This window comes from Perognathus longimembris, chromosome 7 (assembly GCF_023159225.1).
Source record: "Perognathus longimembris pacificus isolate PPM17 chromosome 7, ASM2315922v1, whole genome shotgun sequence".
NCBI classification, from domain to species: Eukaryota; Metazoa; Chordata; class Mammalia; order Rodentia; family Heteromyidae; genus Perognathus; species Perognathus longimembris.
In genome coordinates this window covers 55849999-55872012 of record NC_063167.1, presented here as the reverse complement: position 1 = coordinate 55872012, position 22014 = coordinate 55849999, and the positions used below count along the sequence as shown (strand labels likewise).

The window sequence follows — 22014 nt, the reverse complement described above, 5'->3', positions numbered from 1 at the left end:
AGGGAAGTATTATTTGTTTTGTTCAAAGTTTCAAAAGTTTCAACTCATATTTCTGTTTTCTACTGACTCTGGGCCCATGGTAGGCAAATTATCATGGCAGTGGGAACATGTGGTAGATTATGTGAGGCCCAGTCCTGGGTCTGGAACTCAGGGCCTGGCTTCTTTTTCTAAGGCTAGCACTCTACCACTTGAGCCACAGTGCCACTTCTAGCTTTTTCTATGTATGTGGTGCTGAGGAATAGAACACAGGGCTTGGGGTATAAAAGGCAAGTATTCTACCACTAGACCCTATTCCCAGCCCCTTTTTCCCCTTTTATCCCATCCAGGCACCCAGCCTATAAGATTGTGCAGCTCACATTCAGGGAAAGGACATTCTTAGGTATTCCTTTCTAGAAGTGTCTTTACAGATATACACATGTGTGTGCTAATCCCCTATGTGCTTCTTTAGATCAAGTTGAAAATCAAGATTAACTGTAGATAAATGGCAACATGCTCAATCTCAATGTCAAGGAGACAATCTGTAGTAACTCTAGTGTTCACCTCTAGTCAGTATTGTGACTTCAAAAATGTGATTCCCCTTCCCCCAAAAAAGTTTGGCTCTTATGATTTCAAGTGGCTTGATTTTTCAAGATATGCCAGAAGGGGCTGGGAATGTGGCTTAGTGGTAGAGTGTTTGCCTCACATGCATGAAGCCCTGGGTTTGTTTCCTCAGCACCACATAAACAGAAAGAGCCATAAATGGCACTGTAGCTCAAGAGGTAGAGTGCTAGCCTTGAGCAATAAGAAGCCAGAGACAGTGCTCAGGCCAAGTCCCAAGCCACAGGACTAGCAAAAAAAAAAAAAAAAAAAAAAAAAGGTATGCCACAAATACAGTTAAGAGTGTTTTTCAATTCTTTACATAGCAGCCAATAATTCATGTTTTTCTAATACTATAAAGATCAAATAGAACACATCACTGTCTAGATACAGCCTACAACAAAATCACTTGAAACTAAAGTAAAAACGCTTTGAGTCTCCCCCTGATGTGATCTTAAGTTCAAAGTTAATTTAAATTACATTAATTCAAAGGGCACCCAAGGAAGCAAAGGCTTCTGGTGGCACATAATTCAATTTTTTGCTCCTAAATCTAGAGAAAATTCCTATGTTCCTATTAACATAACTAAAGAACAGATGTCTTTCTGACTATCAATGCAAGCTCACTATAAGAGTTAACTGTAGGGGACTTCCAGGAAGACGGTGGAGGAGCAGCAGAGCCCTAGCTGAGCTCCCTCCAACATTGCAGTTTTCCCATCCCAGAGAAACTTTTACTCCTAGAAAGACAGCCAAAGTAAGTTAAAACAGTACAGGGATTCTGGCAAGGAAGGAAAAATCGACTTTGCTGGTCTGAAAACACAGATTTGAGCACCGGGCGGCGACCCGGCGCCGGCACAATGCCCCGAACTCCCCACAGCTAAAGCACTCAATGGAGACTGGGGAGAAATCCTCCAGACAGTGGCGTATAGACACGGATCGCAGGCTGAGCATGGACGGGCTGAAATTGCAGAGAAAGTGTGAGTACCCCACAAACAACATTCTCACTCATGCCCATAGTGCAGCTTTTGGGAGGTAGCCCTTCCCCACTGCCAGAGCAAAGCGCCATCTTTGACACTGGCATAGGATCAGACCAGACTGGAACTAAAGCCAGCCTGGGGAAAGCGAGGACGAAGCAGCCATCTTTGAGAAGGGCAAGAGGGACCGACCAGTGAGAGCCAGCTCTGCCCAAAAGAATGACCCCTGCCCAGGCAGGGGGCTTGTTCTGGGCCTCGGCTCAGCTAGAGGTGCCCCACCCTGCCCACTGGAATTCCTAAATTAAAAGCAAAAGCAGCGAGCAGCTACCAGTGGCACAGAACAGCCAGACGGGAGAACAAACAGTTCCTGAGACAGATAAACGGTCCCGTCACAGAGGAAGCCCAATTCCCAGCCCGAAACAGAGCTGAATTCCATACCCAGCTCTGCCCAGGAGGCTGCCCCACCCAGGAGGGAGGAACCTCCCCCAGGAAAGCAACTCTCATCCGGGTAAACCAGGCCAGAGGCATCCTGCCCTGCTGAGTCCACAACCTATTCAAAGCCAGGCATGAAAGGCAGTGGCCCCACAGCAGACAGGAGGAGCCATGGTTCCCGAGACTGTTCACGTCCCCCATCTACAGTGGATGCCCAGGCCTTACCTGAAAGCTATGGGAACCACAGAGACCCAGGATTTCATTAACAGGAGAAGAGGGTCAGAGCAGATCCACCCCCTGTGAACTGAAAGCAAGTCAAACCAGCCAAGTGGCAAAATAGACTGCAGACCATCCCAAGAGACTGTAGAAACCCCACGCAAAGAAGACTCCATTTATTTTCACAAACATTTTTTAAGCTTTCTTTTCTTTATTTTTTTTTATATTTTCATTTCTGAAATGTCTTTTTTTTTTGTTTTCCATTTTTACCTGTTCTATCAAAGTTTTTTTGGTGGTGTTTTTTGTTTTTTTTTTTTTTGGTTGTTCATTTTTCTGGGGTTTTTTTTTTCCTTTATATTTTTTTAAATAATTTTTCTCTGTTTTGTGCATCTGTCTTCCAGTATTTTTTCTTTATTTCTCTCTTTGCATTCTCTTTGCATTCTCTTTCTTTAAAAAATACTTTCCAATGAATAACACCTCCACTCTTTACTGCTAACTCTCCATTGTCTATCATTTTAACCTTGTTCTTTCTACTGATTCTACTCTCCTCCACATTTCCACATCACTGAAACTAGACCAAAATCATCACCCCATACATTTTATTATATTCTCTTTAATACCTCTAACTTACCCTCCTGACTTACTGCCAGGACCTCCAGATTCCATTGACTCCTAGTTATTGGATAGAGGGTATCTCTGCTTAATCCGAGTGAATCAAAGGGGTTCATAGAGAAAGCCAGTCCAAAAAGAACTTAATATAAGAACAAGAATTGTTCATAGGGTTGTAACAGTAAATAAGTAACTACTGAATACAGGGCTCAGGATTGGTTGTTATATTGAAATTGTATTCTTTAGGAACACCAAATCTAATTTTATATACAGGTATACAAGGCATCTGTTTATAATTGTGAACTTATGAGATTTACACAACAGTGCTTGGTAAAGTCTGCTTTGGGTCTTAAATGGTGCTCACAGTTGCATTGGCATTCCCAATCCAAATGGGCAGAAGAAACACGAGAAAGATGGTAAACAATGGAGTCTTATCTCCCACTCAAAACAAGCAGGAAGCAGAGCAGTCAATCAAAGACATAGAAGAGAACCCTCAAAATGCTCTACAAAGTCTACTGATAAACATGATAAATGAAAAGCTTGAATCAATACAGCAATCCTTCCATAAAGTAATAGACGATTTCATGGCCTTGACAAATAGAAAGATAAATGAAATTCAAGAGTCAAATGAAAAGATAGCTACCCAGGTAAAAGATTTGAGAGACAGCACTCAAAACCAAATTAATGAAGTTAATGAAGTAGTCCATACAGGACCTAAGAGATGACATGGAAATCATCAGGAAAGACCAGTCAGAAGGAAAAGAGATTCGAAATCAAGTAGCTAGCCTACAATCTCGACTAACTGAAGCAGAGGATCGAATCTCAGAAGCTTAAGATTCCCTAGAATCTATGGAGAAAGATCAAAAATCAATACAAAACCAATCCAATCGACAAAACAGATCACTCCAAGAGATCCAAGACACAATCAGGAAGCCCAATTTAAGGATAATAGGTATTAAGGAAAACCTGGAGAAAGAAGTTAATGGAATAGGCAACCTACTTAACAGAATATTAGCCAAGAAGTTCCCAAATATCCAAAAGGATGGGCCTATACAGATACAAGAAGCATTTAGAACCCCAAACCAAACAGACAAAAACAGGACATCCCACCGATGCGTTGTGATCAAAACAGAATCAATAGAGTACAAGGAAAGAATCCTTAAAGCTGTTAGGGAGAAGAAAACAATGGCATATAAAGGAAAAGCAATCCGAATTACCCCAGACTTCTCAGCAGAGACCATGAAAGCAAGGAGAGCCTGGAATGAGGTATGCCAAACACTAAAGAAAAATAACTACCAACCAAGAATACTGTACCCAGCTAAACTCTAATACATAGCCGAAGGTCAAATAAAAGTCTTCCACAGTAAGGAAAAGGTGAAACGATATATCTCCACCAAACCAGCTTTACAGAAAATCCTCAAAGATGTACTATACAGGGAAAATAATCAAGATCCCAATACAGACAGAGAAATGAATCCTAAATAGTAAACCAGAATATAAGAACAAGAAATGGGAAGACACAGCTTTTAACAAGATAGTTATAATGAAAGAAACAAACGATCATCTCTCAATCCTAACTCTCAACATTAATGGACTTAATTCTCCAATCAAATGACATAGGCTCATAAGTTGCATCAAAAATCAAGATCCAGAGAGGAAGATGGTGCCACCACAGTAGGGAGGTACCCGACTCGCTCCAACTGAATAGCCTGCTGGGAAGTCCAGCACCCAACACCCCATCAAGAATCTAGCAAAACCAGCAGCCAGAAGCAGTGGAGAAATGCAGGAAAACAAAAAGGAGTAAAAAGGAAGAGCCGAAAACCTACACGGAGCTGGAGAATCTACAGGGCACCTTCCCCACACCAGCCAACCCTGGCCCAAACAGGGCCAGGCTGGGAAAGGGGACCCGGTGATCGGCAGACCGACTGCCGGAAGCGCACAGTCCAGACAGCAGGACTCCACAGACACTAGGGAGAATGCGGACCAAGACATACGGCCACAGTGGCGACGGGAAGTTCGGGCCCATACCGGGAACAGACAGACGTAAGCAGCTGGGGAACCCAGTGGTGCACAAGGAGAGAGCCGGGACGCCACCACGACCTTTTGCCACACCCAAAGGACCAAGGGCGACGCGGGACACACACACAATCCAGGACCAGTGAGTCCCCCATTACCCCCTCCCCCAACAGCAGATCAGCGATCAGAGTTCCAAACCCTTCAAAGAAGCTAGATCTCCCTCCCTCCCCCTCCCCACCCCGAGGGAACAAAGAACCCCCAAATCAGGCGGGAAGCTCCCATCAGGCGCTGGGAACTCTCAGGAGTTTAGCAGGGGAAGGGCAGAGCAGCCCCAAGGCCGCCCAAGATTCTGAACTGGCCGAATCAGCCCTGCCCCCTTCCCAACAGGGACCGGGGGATGGCCGGCAGTGCAAGCCCCACCTGAGGCTCCTGGACCTCATGGACTTTTACAACTAAAATCACAGGTGCTGGTGGGCAATACCAGCACAGCAGGGACACCTGGACCTGATCACACGCCCCCCTCACAGAGGAGGCGCAGTCTGAGGGTGGTAACTCGCACATGGACCATTGATCCCACTGGGCCCCACACATACCGCCCCCCACAGCGGACTCACGGGAGGGCGCAAGCACAACCCAACAACCCAGGGCTCACTCTGGTAGGCGTACCCCGCTCAGGTGGATGGGGCCACAGCCGCAGTGCACAGGTGGGCGGGGCCCCCAGGAACAGCACCCGCTCTGTTAGGTGAGCCTAAACAGGAGGGCAGAGCTGTCCATCAACCCGTGCCCACTCAGTTTGGCGCATTCTGCACAAGTGGGTGGGCCGCACGTCAACAACATCTGCCCCAGAGCAGTCCATACAGGAAGGTGAACTGCCTGAGAGGTGAACTGCTCTGACCAAGATACAGAGTGGAAAAAAGAACCAAAGAAGAGATAAGCCTCCACGCCATGCTGAATCAGCAACCAGCAAACCCCCCAACAGGGGCACACTAGGGTCAGCACAGCACAGTGCCAGGACACTGTCCCACAGAGAAAGACACAGAACCTACAGGCCCCCAAGAGCAGGGAGAGTGACCACCTCAGCAACAACCAAGAATGTCATGCTCACCCATTGGGAAGCAAGGTTCAAAGCCAAACCCAAATCCAGAGCCAGGACACCAGGACACCAGGACACAAGGCTCCCACCGGCGAACCAGTGGGAAACAAAACAAAACCAGAGAAGCCACCCACAGATCCCCAGAAGCACAAATCACAAAGAAATATAACACAGTTCATTAAAGAGCAAGCCAACTTGCCAGCTCCAAAAAGCAGCAAGACTGAAGAGGAGATGGAGAATAAAAAAGCAAATGAGGCCATGTTAACAGAAATAAGGGAAATCATCAGAATCGAAATCAGAAACAATTCCAGGAGTTTAGAGGGGAATGCTTGAAGGACATCCAGGAAGCCAAGAAAGAAACGGAAGCAAAAATGGATACAATGCAAGCCTGCTTTAAAGAAGACCTTAACATCCTGAGAAGTGAAATGCATGAAAAAATAGATTTAAAGTACAACTCTTTAAAGGAAGAAATTTCCACGATCAGAGCTGATCTGACAACCATAAATAGCTCTCTGACATCCATAAACTCCGCAATTGAATCCACAGCACAAAGAATCGACCATATGGAATCCATACTCTCTCACTTGGACGATGGAGCAGCCGACAACAACCAGAAAATTACCACACTCAAAGAAATGGTAAAGCTTCAGGGAAGACTAATCCAGGAACTAATGGACAAAGACAAGAGATATAATCTGCGCATAATTGGAATAGAAGAAGGAGCCGAATACCAGAGCAGAGAGCTTATCATATTTCCAATACAGTTATTGCAGAAAACTTCCCCAATCTCACAAGGGACCCCATCCAGTTAACCGAAGCCTATAGGACACCTGGCAAGCCAGACCCCAGAAAAGCCACCCCAAGGCACATAATATCCAAGACTTCAGATCTCAAGAATAAAGAGAAAATTCTGAATTCAGCCAAAGCAAAGAAATAAATTTTCCACAATGGGAAGAGGATTCGAATAACAGCAGACCTCTCCACACAAACCTACCAAGCACAAAGTGAGTGGAAGAACACCATCCAAGTACTTCAGGCTAACAATATGCAACCTCGGATCAAATATCCAGCAAAACTGGAGTTAACATTCGAAGGGAAAACCAGATCTTTCCATAGGAAAGAGGATCTAAAGGAGTATGTGAATAAAAAACCAGCCCTACAGAGAATTCTAAGAGGGGAAACCCACCTAACAGAGATCGTACAAGAGACACAGACAGAAACAGAAAGAAAGTACAATAGCCAAAGCCCAACAGAAAGAACAGCTCACTAAAGACAAGGAAAAAAAAAAGAGGAAAAACAGCCCAACAAGAAAATGGAAGGAGAAAAAAACACTCTTATCCTTGATCTCTTTTAATATAAATGGTTTACACTCTCCGATAAAGAGGAGCAGACTGGCAGAATGGATTGGCAAACAAAAAGTTGACATCTGTTGTCTACAAGAGACACACCTTACAGCAAGGGACAAAAACAGGCTCCGAGTGAAAGGATGGAGCAAGATCTTCCAAGCAAACTCACTTACCAAAACGGCAGGTGTAGCCATCCTGAGCTCAGACAAGCTGGACTTTTCATTAAAATCAACTCAAAAAGACAAAGAAGGACACTACATTTTAATACAAGGAAAAATCCAGAATCAAGACATCACAGTGATAAATGTATACTCACCGAACAAAAGAGGCCCTAAATATGTCAAGCAAATTCTCACAGAATTACAGAACAAGATAGACGCAAACACAATTATAGTGGGTGACTTTAATACCCCACTTTCTCCAAGAGACAGATCCAACACCCAGAGGATCATCAAGGGAGCTGAGGACCTAAGTAACACCATATCCCAAATGGATCTGACAGACCTATACAGAATCTTCCACCCTACAGAGACCCAATACACCTTCTTCTCAGCAGCCCATGGATCATACTCCAAAATAGACCATGTCATAGCCCACACAAAGAACCTCAGCAAATACAAAAGTATTGACGTCATCCCATGCATTATATCTGATCACAGTGGATTAAAGGTAACCCTCAATAACAACGGTTACCGTCACAAAGGCTGTACACATTCTTGGAGGCTAAACCCCACACTGTTATCCAACACTTAGGCCACAAACCAAATTAAAGATGAAATCAACAAATTCATAAGCCACAATGACAATGAAAATACATCACAAAGAAACCTATGGGACACAGCTAAGTCAGTACTGAGGGGCAAGATCATTGCCCTCAGCACTCACATTAAAAGAATGGAAGCAGAGCAGGTGAATAACCTCACGATGAAACTAAAACAACTGGAGAAACAAGAAATGACCGAATCTAAATCGACTAGGAGGAGAGAGATCACAAAGATCAAAGAGGAGATAAATATGATTGGAAATAGAAAGACCATTCAACAAATAAATAAGACTAAAAGCTGGTTCTTTGAGAAAATAAATAAAATTGACAGACCCCTCGCAAGACTTACAAAAAAAAAGAAGAGAAGAGACTCATATACGTAAAATCAGGGACTCCACCAGAAAAATTACAGCAAGTACACACGATATTCAAACAATCATAAGGAGCTATTTCCAGAACCTCTACTCATTAAAAACCAATAATTTTACAGAAATGGATCAATTCTTAGAGAAGTATAAAGAGCCCAAACTGAACCAAGAAGAAATAAATCAAATAAATAAACCAATAACTTACAGTGAGATACAGGAGGTAATCAAGAACCTCCCAACAAAGAAAAGCCCAGGCCCAGATGGATTCACCAACGAATTCTACAAAACCTTTAGTGAGAAGCTAATACCAATACTCCTCAAACTCTTATGTGAAATAGAAACAGAGGGAGAAATCCCAAACTCATTCTATGAAGCTAATATCATACTCATTCCCAAACCAGGCAAAGACCCAACAAAAATAGAGAACTACAGATCAATATCACCTATGAACACAGACGCAAAGCTCCTCAATAAAATATTAGCTAACAGGATCCAGAAACTGATGAAGAAAATTGTACATCATGACCAAGTAGGCTTCATCCCACAGTCACAAGGATGGTTCAACATCCATAAATCAATCAACGTAATTCACCACATAAACAGAACTAAAATCAAGAATCACATTATCTCAGTCGATGCCAAAAAAGCATATGACGAAATACAACATCCACACTTATTAAAAGCTTTGGAGAGAACAGGAATAGATGGAACATTCCTCAAAACAATAAAATCCATATACAACAGACCAACTGCTAATATCATATTAAATGGAGAGAAACTGAAATCATTCCCCCTCAATTCAGGAACAAGACAAGGATGCCCACTCTCCCCACTTCTTTTCAACATAGTGCTGGAATCCCTAGTCATAGCAATAAGGCAAGAGGAGCAAATCAAAGGGATCCACATCGGCAAGGAAGAAATCAAGTTATCCCTATTTGCAGACGACATGATCTTATATCTGAAGGATCAAAAAACTCAGTCTCCAAACTCCTACACCTAATAAACCATTTTGGCAAAGTAGCAGGATACAAAATCAATCCACAAAAGTCAGCAGCTTTTCTGTACATCAGCAATATACAAAGAGAAAAAGAAATTAGGGAAACAATTCCATTTACAGTAGCCAAAAAAAGAATAAAGTACCTAGGGATCAACTTAACCAAAGACGTGACAGACCTATTTAATGAAAACTATAAAAATCTAATAAGGGAAATCAAAGAAGACACAAGGAGATGGAAAGACCTTCCATACTCATGGGTAGGCAGAATCAATATAGAGAAAATGGCCATATTGCCCAAATTGTTATACAAATTCAATGCAATCCCTATCAAAATCCCAGCCACATTCTTCACTGAAAGAGAGAAAACAATCCATAAATTCATATGGAACAGCAAAAGACCCAGAATAGCCAAAGCAATTCTAGGCAAACAAAGCAGTTCAGGAGGTATCACAATAACAGACTTCAAGCTCTACTACAGGGCCATCATAACAAAATCAGCCTGGTATTGGTATAAAAACAGATCAGAAGACCAATGGATTAGAATTGAAGATCCAGAAATAAAACTGCACTCTTATAGTCAGCTGATCTTCGACAAAGGAGCTAAAGACATACAATGGAATAAACATAGCCTCTTCAACTACTGGTGCTGGGAGAACTGGACAGCCATATGCAGAAAACTCAAAGTAGACCCAAGCCTATCACCATGCACCAAGAACAACTCAAAATGGATAAAGGACCTCAATATCAGACCTGAATCCTTGAAACTACTGAAGGACAGAGTAGGAAGGATGCTAGAACTTACAGGCACAGGAAGGAACTTCCTGAATAGAGTCCCAGGGGCACAGCAAATAGGGGAAAGACTCGACAAATGGGACTACTACAAATTAAAAAGTTTCTGCACAGCTAAGGACATAGCCACCAAAACAGAAAGTCAGCCAACCATATGGGAAAGGAGCTTTACCAGCACAGCAACAGACAAAGGCCTGATATCTGTCATCTACAGAGAACTCAAAAAACTAAGCCCCTCCAAGCCCAATAAACCAATTAGGAAATGGGCAAAGGAGCGAAAGAGAGACTTCACAAGAGAAGATATAAAAATGGCAAAGAAACATATGAGGAAATGTTCAACATCCCTGGTAGTAAAGGAAATGCAAATAAAAACAACCCTGAGATACCACCTCACCCCAGTTAGAATGGCCTATACTCTGAACTCAGGCAACAACAAATGCTGGAGGGGGTGTGGGGAAGAGGAACACTTCTCCATTGTTGGTGGGAGTGAAAATTAGTACAACCACTTTGGAGAACAATATGGAAGTTTCTCAAAAAGCTCAATATAGACCTACCTTAAGACCCAGCCATAACACTCCTAGGCATCTATCCTAAACAGCAAGTCCCAAGATATCAAAAAGACATTTGTACTTCCATGTTTATCGTGGCACAATAACCAAAATATGGAAACAACCCAGATGCCCCTCCACAGACGAATGGATCCAAAAAATATGGTACCTATACAGAATGTAATACTACATTGCGATTAGGAATGGTGAAATATTGTTATTCGCAGGGAAATGGTCAGAACTCAAACAAATAATGTTGAGCGAGACAAGCCTAGAACACAGAAAACAAAGGGGCATGATCTCCCTGATATATGACTGTTAAGAAAGGGAGACAGAGAGACAGTAGAGACCAAGTCTGTGAAACCAAAAACTGCTTGTCAAATAGTATTTCCCACAGGATTGGGGCAGCGACCCAACAGTATGTAAGTAAAACCAAACAATTACTCAACACATAAAGGTCAAAAATTGACCTCTCAGTGGAATACAATAGCTCAGAATCTATGTATGCACGTTCATATAAGACTACTGTCGACATATTGTCTAATATCGACATTGCATTTAAAGCCCTAGGTGAATTTTCTTGGGCGTGGCCACGTGGCTACTGTATATGTTCTTGATACATTGTATATTGTATATATGTCTACCACACCTAGAGAAGGGAAAGAAAAACAGGGTGTAAGATATCACAAGAAATGTACACACTGCCCTACTATGTAACTGTACCCTTTTTGCACAACACCCTGTCCAAAAAATTTGTGTTCAATTAATAAATATGTTAAATTTTAAAAAAAGAAACAAAGTAAAAAAAATCAAGATCCATTTTTCTGCTGCCTCCAAGAGACACATCTATCCAGCAAAAGTAAACATCTTCTAAAAGTGAAAGGCTGGAATCAAATCTATCAAGCAAATGGCCCCCATAAGCAGGCTGGAGTTGCAATCCTAATATCAGACAAAATTGACTTCAAATTTAAAAAGGTAAGAAGAGACAAAGAAGGCTACTACATATTAGTAAAGGGATCTCTCCTACAGGAAGATATAACCACTCTAAATATCTACACACCAAATGCAGGAGCACCCAACTTCATCAAACAAACAGTACTGACTCTAAAAACACTCATAGACCCAAACACATTGATAGTTGGGGACTTTAACACTCCACTATCACCTCTGGACAGATCAACACACCAAAAACTGAACAAAGAAACCACAGATCTTAATAATTGCATAGACCAACTAGACTTAACTGACATCTACAGAATATTACGCCCAGCAACAACAGAATACACATTCTTCTCTGCAGCACATGGAACATTCTCCAAGATAGATCACATCTTAGGGTACAAAGAAAATCTGTACAAAATCAGAAGTATCAAAACCATTCCCTGCATTCTCTCAGACCACAATGGAATAAAATTAGAGCTCAACTCAAACAGCCACCACAGAAAATCCTACAATTCATGGAGACTAAACAACACACTGCTGAACCATCAGTGGGTCATTGAAGAAATTAAAACGGAAATTCAAATGTTTATGGACTTCAACCAAGTTGAGGACACAAAGTACCAGCTCCTTTGGGACACAGCAAAGGCAGTACTCAGAGGAAAATTTATATCTCTGAGTGCATACACCAACAAACTGGAGAAACAGCAACTCAATAATTTAAGGAAGCACCTTAATTTTCTGGAGAGAGAACAGCAAGCCAAACCCCAAGTCAATAGACGGAAGCAAATAATTAAAATCAAATCAGAATTAAATCAATTAGAGACGAAAAAAAACATCGAAAGAATCAACAAAACAAAGAGTTGGTTCTTTGAAAAAATCAACAAGATAGACAGACCCCTGGCAAACCTGACCAAAAAACGAAGGCAGCACACACAAATAAACAAGATAAGAGATGAAACAGGTAACATCACCACAGAAATAACCGAAATTCAGAAAATAATAAGGGACTATTTTGCAAACCTTTATGCCAACAAATTCAAGAACTTGGAAGAAATGGATGATTTCCTAGAAAAAATTCATATCCCCAAACTCAACCATGAAGATTTAAACCTTCTAAACAGACCCATATCCAGTATTGAAATAGAAATGGCAATAAATGATCTCCCATCCAAGAAAAGCCCAGGTCCAGACGGATTCACTGCAGAATTCTACAAGGCCTTCAAAACAGAACTCACACCAATATTTCTCAAACTCTTCAATGAAAGTGAAAGAGAACGTTCACTACCAGACTCATTTTATGAAGCCAGTATAACCCTCATCCCAAAACCAGGCAGAGACTCATCACGGAAAGGGGACTACAGACCGATCTCCCTGATGAACATAACGCAAAAATTCTCAACAAAATTCTGGCCAATCAACTTCAACAGGTCATCAAAAAAATCATACACCACGATCAAACTGGATTCATCCCAGGGATGCAAAGTTGGTTTAATATACGCAAGTCAATTCATGTAATCCACCACATCAACCGGAGCAAGATAAAGAACCACATGGTTTTATCTCTGGATGCGGAAAAAGCGTTCGATAAAATCCAGCACCCATTTATGCTAAAAGCCCTGGAAAAACTGGGATTCCAGGAAACATTCCTGAATATAATCAAGGCAGTTTAGGACAAACCAACAGCAAGCATAACTCTAAATGGTGAAAAACTAAAGCCATTCCCTTTAAAATCAGGAACAAGGCAGGGATGTCCACTCTCCCCTGCTCTTCAACATAGTACTAGAATTCCTAGCCAGAGCAATTGGGCAACAAGAAAATATAAAGGGGATCCAAATAGGAAAAGATGAAGTTAAACTTTCTCTCTTCACAGATGACATGATCCTATACCTAAAGAATCCCATAGACTCTACCCCCAAGCTACTAGAGCTGATCCAAAACTTTGGCAAAGTTGCAGGATAAAATAAACCTTCAAAAATCAACGGCCTTTCTCTATGCTAACGATCCAAAGACCGAGGCTGAAATCAGGAAAGCAACTCCTTTTGCAATAGCCCCCCAAATCATAAAATACCTAGGAATAACCTTAACCAAAGAAGTGAAAGACCTCTTTGATGAGAACTTTAAAAGCTTGAAAAACGAAATTAAGTCAGTACTAAGGAAATGGAAAAACCTCCCATGCTCCTGGATTGGGAGGATTAATATAATCAAAATGGTAATATTGCCAAAGGCTATCTACAAATTCAATGCAATACCCATTAATATCCCAACACCATTTTTTAATGAAATAGAGGAAGCAATCCAGAAATTCATATGGAACAATAAAAGACCTAGAATAGCAAACACACTCCTAAGCAGAAAGAACAGTGCTGGAGGAATTACAATACCCAACTTCAAGCTGTATTATAAAGCTATACTAATAAAAACAGCATGGTATTGGCACCGGAACAGGCCTGAAGACCAATGGAACAGAATTGAAGACCCAGAAATGAACCCACAAAACTACGCCTACTTAATCTTTGATAAAGGAGCTAAAACAATAGTATGGAAGAAAGATAGCCTCTTTAACAAGTGGTGCTGGCAAAACTGGTTCAACACATGAAACAAACTAAAACTAGATCCTTATATATCACCCTGCACCAAAATCAATTCCAAATGGATTAAAGACCTCGAAATCAAAACAGACACCCTGAAAACACTAAAGGAAGGAGTAGGAGAAACAATTGGGTTCCTTGGCGCAGGACAGAACTTCCTTAACAAAGACCCAGAAATGCTACAAATCAAAGAAAGGTTGGACAAATGGGACTACATCAAACTAAAGAGCTTCTGCACAGCAAAGGACATAGCTCGCAAGATAAACAGAAAGCCCACAGACTGGGAGAAGATCTTTACCAGACATTCAACAGACAAAGGCCTTATATCTAAAATATATGCAGAACTAAAAAAATTGCCTTCTTCCAAAACAAAACCACAAAGAACGAATAGCCCCTTCATCAAGTGGGCTAAACACTTACAAAGAGATTTCTCTGATGAGGAAATGAGAATGGCCAAGAGACATATGAAAAAATGCTCTACATCACTGGCCATAAAAGAAATGCAAATCAAAACAACATTGAGATTCCATCTCACCCCAGTAAGAATGTCATATATCAAGAAAACTAACAATAACAATTGTTGGAGGGGATGTGGCCAAAAGGGAACCCTACTTCATTGTTGGTGGGAATGTAAACTGGTTCAGCCACTCTGGCAAGCAGTATGGAGATTCCTCAGAAGGCTAAATACAGAACTCACCTATGACCCACCAGCCCCACTTTTGGGTATCTATGCAGAAGACCACAAACAAAATCACAGTAATGCCACCAGCACAACAATGTTCATCGCAGCACAATTTGTCATAGCTAAAATATGGAACCAACCCAGATGCCCCTCAGTAGACAAATGGATCAGGAAAATGTGGTACATATCACAATGGATTTTTATCTCTCTATCAGAAAGAATGACATTGTCCCATTTGTAAGGAAATGGAAGGACTTGGAAAAAGTTATACTAAGTGAAGTGAGCCAGACCCAAAGAAACATGGACTCTATGGTCTCCCTTATTGGGAATAATTAGTACAGGTTTAGGCAAGTCATAGCAGAGCATCACAAGGCCCAATAGCTATACCCTTATGAATACATAAGATGATGCTAAGTGAAATGAAGTCCATGTTATGGAAACAATTGTTATATCACAGTTGTAACTACTTTCAACGTCCCATGTGTATATGTAGCTTCTATTATTGATGATGTTCTTGTATCACCTTCCTGTGGTTGTACCTGCACTATCTCTGTCATCTTATCTGAGTATATTGGAAACCATGTATACTGGTATTGGATGCAGGAAATTGAAAGGGAATACCAAATTTGAGAGACACAGGGTAAAAAAAAAAAAAAGACAAACAATTACAAAAGCAATACTTGCAAAACTGTTTGGTGTAAGTGAACTCAACACCTCCGGGGTGGCGGGGGGGAAGGGAAAGGGGGAGGTGGGAGGGGGTATGACGGACAAGGTAACAAACAGTACAAGAAATATATCAAATGCCTAACGTATGAAACTGTAACCTCTCTGTACATCAGTTTGATAATAAAAATTTGGAAAGAAAAAAAAAAAGAACCACATGGTTATATCAGTGGATGTGGAAAAAGCGTTCGATAAAATCCAGCACCCACTTATTCTAAAAGCCCTGGAAATACTGGGATTCCAGGGAACATTCCTGAATATAATCAAGGCAGTTTATGACAAACCAACAGCAAGCATATCTACTCAAAAGAGACAGGGAGATAATTTAAGTTCAAATTCAATAATTTAGTAGCAAGACTCACAAAGATCTATCATGTCTGAATAATCAGGAGAAGGAAAAAATCATTTGTAAAAACTTTCCTAGTGTCTAACACGCTAATTTTACATGGTTTTGCGGAATGTAAAACCCTTTTAGGAGTTAACAGTCATCTAATGGAATGTTAAGGTAGTATGCTTCTAACTCTAATTTGTAATTACCTCAATTTAGTCATCACACTATCTTTTGATTTTTAATTATAGTCAGTCTTAAAATACATGGCTATCATCTATTTTACCAAATTAGCCTTTATGAGATAGTGGAAATACAATGTATAACTCATAGGCTGTATTTAGGAAAATTACAAATACTGGTAATAACGTTCAGAGCTTCTTTATGTTGTTTCTGAAGTGAAGGTAAAACCTCCAATAAGCTTTAAAAACTTACAATTTGCTATTTTAGATCCAATTGACTCATTAAAGATTGCAAAATTAATATTAATGCCTGTAAATAAGGATCTTCAGATGAGTCCAAGGAAACACAGCACTTTATACCAGTTCACTCATTAGTAGACTGCTATCAGTAATACTGACCTCACAATTGTTTGTGAGCATGTAACAAGTGCCTGCCAAACACAGTACACTGAATATATAAAGGAGGGACCATGACCCAGCTGTCTGTAATGAGCATAAGTGAGAATTAAGCACTGTTAATGCAATATGCTGTTTAAAATGTTAATTTTCAGTTGAGCTTTCATGAAATCCTCTGTCAACATGATTTGATGCTTTTCTGTGAATGAATAAAGCTGATATATTAGCAGATTACTCTTCTTTTATACTTCACAGCCTTGAGCAGGGAACTGTTCAGCAACAATTGCATACCAGCCCCCAAGGGACATGGTAACTATGACTGTTAATGACATGACCCCTGCATCAGGCCTTGTTGCAGGCAGGGCCTGCTTGAGAGCTGGAAACCCTCATGCATGAACCTTAGATGACCCTGAGTCCAGCTACTACACAGAGCTCTGCTCCTGGCTCTTGCAGATACTGTCTTCAACTGGGAGGAAGGACATTTCCCTAGGGATTAGGCAAAAAATCTTATGATTGACAGATGGGAGGGCTGTATATGTGTTTGACTGTGATAGGCCTTGATAAGAATTAGAAGCTGTGCTGTCATGGATGGAAATTACAACTATATTTGGATGCTATGACCGTGCTTTCCTAGCCTTTTCAGACTTTTGCAACATTAGACTCTCTAAAAAGTTTTCTTGAGGGTGATCTTTTCTTTGCCTGCTTGTGATTTTTGTTATAAATGGACAGGCAAATCAGTGTCAGTTAGAGGCATCAGGCCACCTTGGCAGTTGCAGCTTAAGAAGAGCAACAGTAATGGTAGCAACAATAACAAAAGCAGCTTAAGTGTGGCTGGAATGTTCTAGAAAGCAGCCAGGGGTAGAAGCAGTGAGGAGAAGAAGTGGTAGAGAAAAAAAAAAGATAACAAAAGTCTAGAGAAGGCAAAAGAAAGCAGAGAAGATAACAGACTATGAAGAACCAAACACAGAGAGGTCGTGTGCCAAAGTCTTTAGATGATTTCCAGAGAGTGCCAAGTCCTTTAGGCTGAGGGTTATAACATCTAAGTCTCAAAGACTGTCGTCCTAACTGGTGCTAATCTTGATGGCTCTAGCTGCTGCTAAAAGCCAAGGATTTCACTAACTACAAAGGACAGGTCCATTGGTCCAGAGCAATGAGCCTTCCCCTGAGCATATAGTGCAAGAAGTCCTGGCTTTTAATGCTTGGAACCGTTAAGTGTCTCATGCTGTGAGCTATGAGCCTCTAAGTCAGATCAACCCATAAGCCTTTGACACCCAAGGGCCCAGGACTAGAGAAGTCACTCTTCATTTAGTCATAATTTCTGTCTGAATAGTACAAAAGGACTCCAGTGAGCTCAACAGGCACAGAAAAATAAACAAGCATTCAGAAAAATTATGACACCACTATTTATTGTGTATCATAGCATATACATTATCATTTTTTTAAATACAAAGGTTAATTTGATCAAAAACTAAAAAATAGCCTACTATAAACAGCCTTTAATTTTACATTGTCTACTTGAAAATAGGAAGTTTTAAGTATGGAGAAATGATATCCTACTCATAGCATTATGCATATATTAGAGTATTGCTATACATTTTTATATAATGTATTTTAAGCCTTTAAGGCTCATCACTTACCCAGTAGATTCAGACAAAATGCTATGTGCAGAAAACAAGCAGTAATCTTGAAATAGTCCCATTATATAGTTTAATTTACAAAAACATTATGTATATACATACATCTTTATGTTTTGTACACACATATGCATGTATCTACTAACTGAATGCTTCTAGAAACTGATCAAGTTGGTAGAAAAATTCTATTTCTTGAAGAAATTTCTGACTCCAAATCTAAGGTAGAAAATGTACATGCAGAATATTGGCTGTCTTATCTTATCAGAAACCAAGGAAGGTATAAAGAAAAATCAAAAATCCACTTAATGTTGGGCACTGGTGGCTCATGCCTGTAATCCTAGCTACTCAGGATGCTGAGATCTGAGGACTGTGATTGAAAATTAGCCTGGGCTAGAAACTCCATGAGACTCTTATCTCCAATAAAATACTCAAAAAGCCAGAAGTGGTGCTGTGACTCAAGTGGTAGAGCCTTTGCCTTGGCAAAAGGAAACTCAGAGACAGCACCTAGGCCCAGAATTCAAGCCCCATGATGGGCAAAAACAACAAAAATGTCAAGGATTCTTTTCTGGTTCATAAGCCTAATGAATGGGTTCTTACATGCTTGGGTGACATGTTCCTCCCTCTAAAACCTTGTTACAACATGGGCACATTAGTCAACTTGAAGAGGATACTACTAGCCAAAGATGGGACAACTTGAGCTTCCATAAAGAAAAGAATTGCACCTTGGTGTCAGTGGCTCATGCTTTTAATCCTAGCTTCCCAAAAGGCATGAGATCTGAGGATCGTGATTTGAAGCCAGCCTGGGCAGGAAAATCTGTGAGATTCTTATCTCCAATTAAACACACACACACACACACACACACACACACACACACACACACACACACATCCCCCAAAAAAAAAAAAAAAAACCCACACAACTGGAGCTATGGATCAAGGGTAGAGCATTAACACTCAGCAAAAATGCTCAGAAACAGTGCCTAGACCCTGAGTTCAAGCCTCAGTACTACCACAAAAAAGAAAAAGAAAAAAGAATTGGGAAGAGTTGGAACTTCTCACATATGTTTAAAGACATGACTCTAATAACTGTTTCTAAGTTCACAACATGATAGGGTGCTGGGCTAGCTCTACCTCCATCCACGTGGAGGTCCTGGGCCTATCTGCCCCTTCTGTGTGGTCCTCTATCGCCCTCAACGCATCCCCTGGCCAGTAGGGATTAACTGCAGGAGCGAAGGCCACGTTCAGCCTCCATCAGCGGTGTGGTCACGAGAATGTCCTGCCCCCTCGCTATATTTCCCAAGGAAGACACAGGCACGTGGGCTTCTCGGAGAACCCTCAAGGGGTGTTCTGGTTTAATAAGGGGGAGGGCAAATACACTTATACCGGCAGTGAGGAGCAAAGGAGAGGGACTGTCCAGGTGCCAAGGATAGGCTAACGAGCGTGTCCATCACGGTGATGTCACAGAACTTCCCACAGAGGCGGAGACCTCTTGCCTCCGCCTCTGGCTCAGCCAGCACCATCCTGACACACGTGCTGGCCATGGATTCTCTTCCGGGTTTAACCGGGAAGGAGGTGGGAGTGGCTAGAGCCACCCCAGGTCTTAAAGGCATAGCCGTCCCCTACAATAGGGAACCAATTTATTATTTCAAATAATTGTTATTAATGAGTATCCATCCTTGATATGAGATCAAAGTAAGTGCTCTGCCTTTCCTATTTAAATTAGAACACAAGGCAACTAAATAGTTGGAGAGGAGAAAATTTTCTTTATAAAAGCATTCAACTCTGAAAATAAAATGAAATTACAAAGTGAGAATATCCATTTGAATTAATAAGTTAAGGCATTGAGCATCAAAGGTTGCTAACATCAAAGAAAATCAAACTGGATGCAATGTACCTCCTTATAAAATAAAATAAAACTTAAAAAAACAGCACTCTGGAGGCCGAGGGAAGAGGATCTCAAGTTCAAGGCCAACCTGAACTACGAAGCAAGACTGTCTCAAAAACAAGTAAACACACAAAAACAGGACCACCTGTAGTCTTGCCAAAGAGTTAGAGTCATTTCTCTGGATCTAGATCCAATTTGCAAAGGAAAAAAGGAATAGGCAGAATTTCACCTGAAGTTTACCATGCAATCAGTAAACTCCACATGGTGCCATGTGGAGGTCAAACAAAATAGGCCAGATTCCTGAAAGGATAATTCGCAAGTTAGAGATAGGAATAAAAAAAGAACTTGTGTTTTTTTTAAAGACTCAAAAATACATCAATTTTTTTGTTTTGCCAAGATTTAGCTATCTATTTATCTATCTCTAGATAGAGCTATAAAATAAATACAAAGAAATGATTGCATATTGAATGTCAGCAGTTTCTTTAGGAGAGAGAAAGAACTGAAGTGTAGCACAGAGAAAGACTTCTGAGAGGATGATGAAGTTCAATTTCTTGACTTGTGCATTTGCTATCTATTTATTTGTCTGTATAATTTTTCTATATCAGTAATTGTTAGGTATTTCTTAGCAGAGGAGATACCATAGCTGATATAAAATTATTCTTTGATTTAAACAGTTCGTGTTCTCGTCAGTCCTCACTTTGTAAGCACTACGTGAAGTCATTTGTCAAACTGAGAGACTAGGAAATATTTATGAAGAACTGATGTATTCCCAGAACTGTTTTAAGCTTCTATGTATATGTTAAAATATTCTATCTTGGCATCACTGAATGATAAACTCTTGCACAAAGCTCAATAACTATTTATTGTGTTCCTCCTAGGTGTCTGGGCATTATGCTGAACAAACAAGGAAGAATAAAGCAAACAGGCTCCAACATCAAGAAGATTTTATGATCTCCAATCATGAGTTGAGAAGTGCATTGAAACAGGTTCTTCATAAGTTGCTAGGTATGCATGATCTTATTTTCCCATGTTGTATTCAAATGTGGATCTAGAAGGAACAAAATTTAAAGATATTGAATAATATGCTTTAGAACAAAGTAGAGTCAGTCTTCAGATAAACATCAGTCTAATTCCATAATCAGTGCAAAGTGCTTGCCAAAGTTTCTCAAACTGAAATTCTAATTTTCATGGAGATACTTAATGATTTGCAAGAGCTACAAAAAATTCCACAGGAATAACATAGAATATTTTTCCAGAATAGTAATTGTACTAAATTATAAGTAATTTAAAACATACTTGTTACTGACTTGTTCTGTAGAGTGTTACACCAGACCCAGACAAAACCTTGGATGACAACAAAAGCACTTGATTCTAGATCAAGGATTAGTCTTTCTTACAACAAGTCATATATGCCTCTTTCTATAATCTCATGCTCTGCCTTCTTTATAAGGATAACTTTATTAATTCAATGACTAATCTTAATAATGATTATATAAATAATAATTAATAATAATTAACAATTATAGTGTATATATTATGTGTATTATATAAAATATATAAATATAATTAATAATTATTATATAAATAATAATGGGTAGTTCAATGAACTACTCATCAGTTATTTATCCTAATGACATCCTTGGTGATTCAATTTTAAGATTTATTTTGTTAGGTGGGGGTTCTAAAAAAAGAAGATATTTAAACCAAATCTTTTCAGTGTTCTAATTAATCAAATATTTAAGGTATGATGCTTGAAGGAAGACTAATTTTTAAATGAAAGCTGATGGTTTGAGAATAGCAGTGTTAAGCTAACTAAAATAGGCTATAAGATTTGTGAGATTGTCAGCCATGAGTTGAAATCCACTCTTTGCTCATGAGTGCCGGATTGTAAGTCCTTGGGAAAATACAATGTATGTGCCCCAACATATTT

General features: G+C 40.3%; 1 non-coding gene across 1 annotated transcript; it reads left to right on the top strand.

Moving 5' to 3' along the window:
* Positions 1-18756: 18756 nt before the first annotated feature.
* Positions 18757-18863, top strand: LOC125355839. The gene has a single exon (XR_007211763.1). It is a non-coding gene; the product is annotated as a small nucleolar RNA U13 (small nucleolar RNA).
* Positions 18864-22014: the final 3151 nt, after the last annotated feature.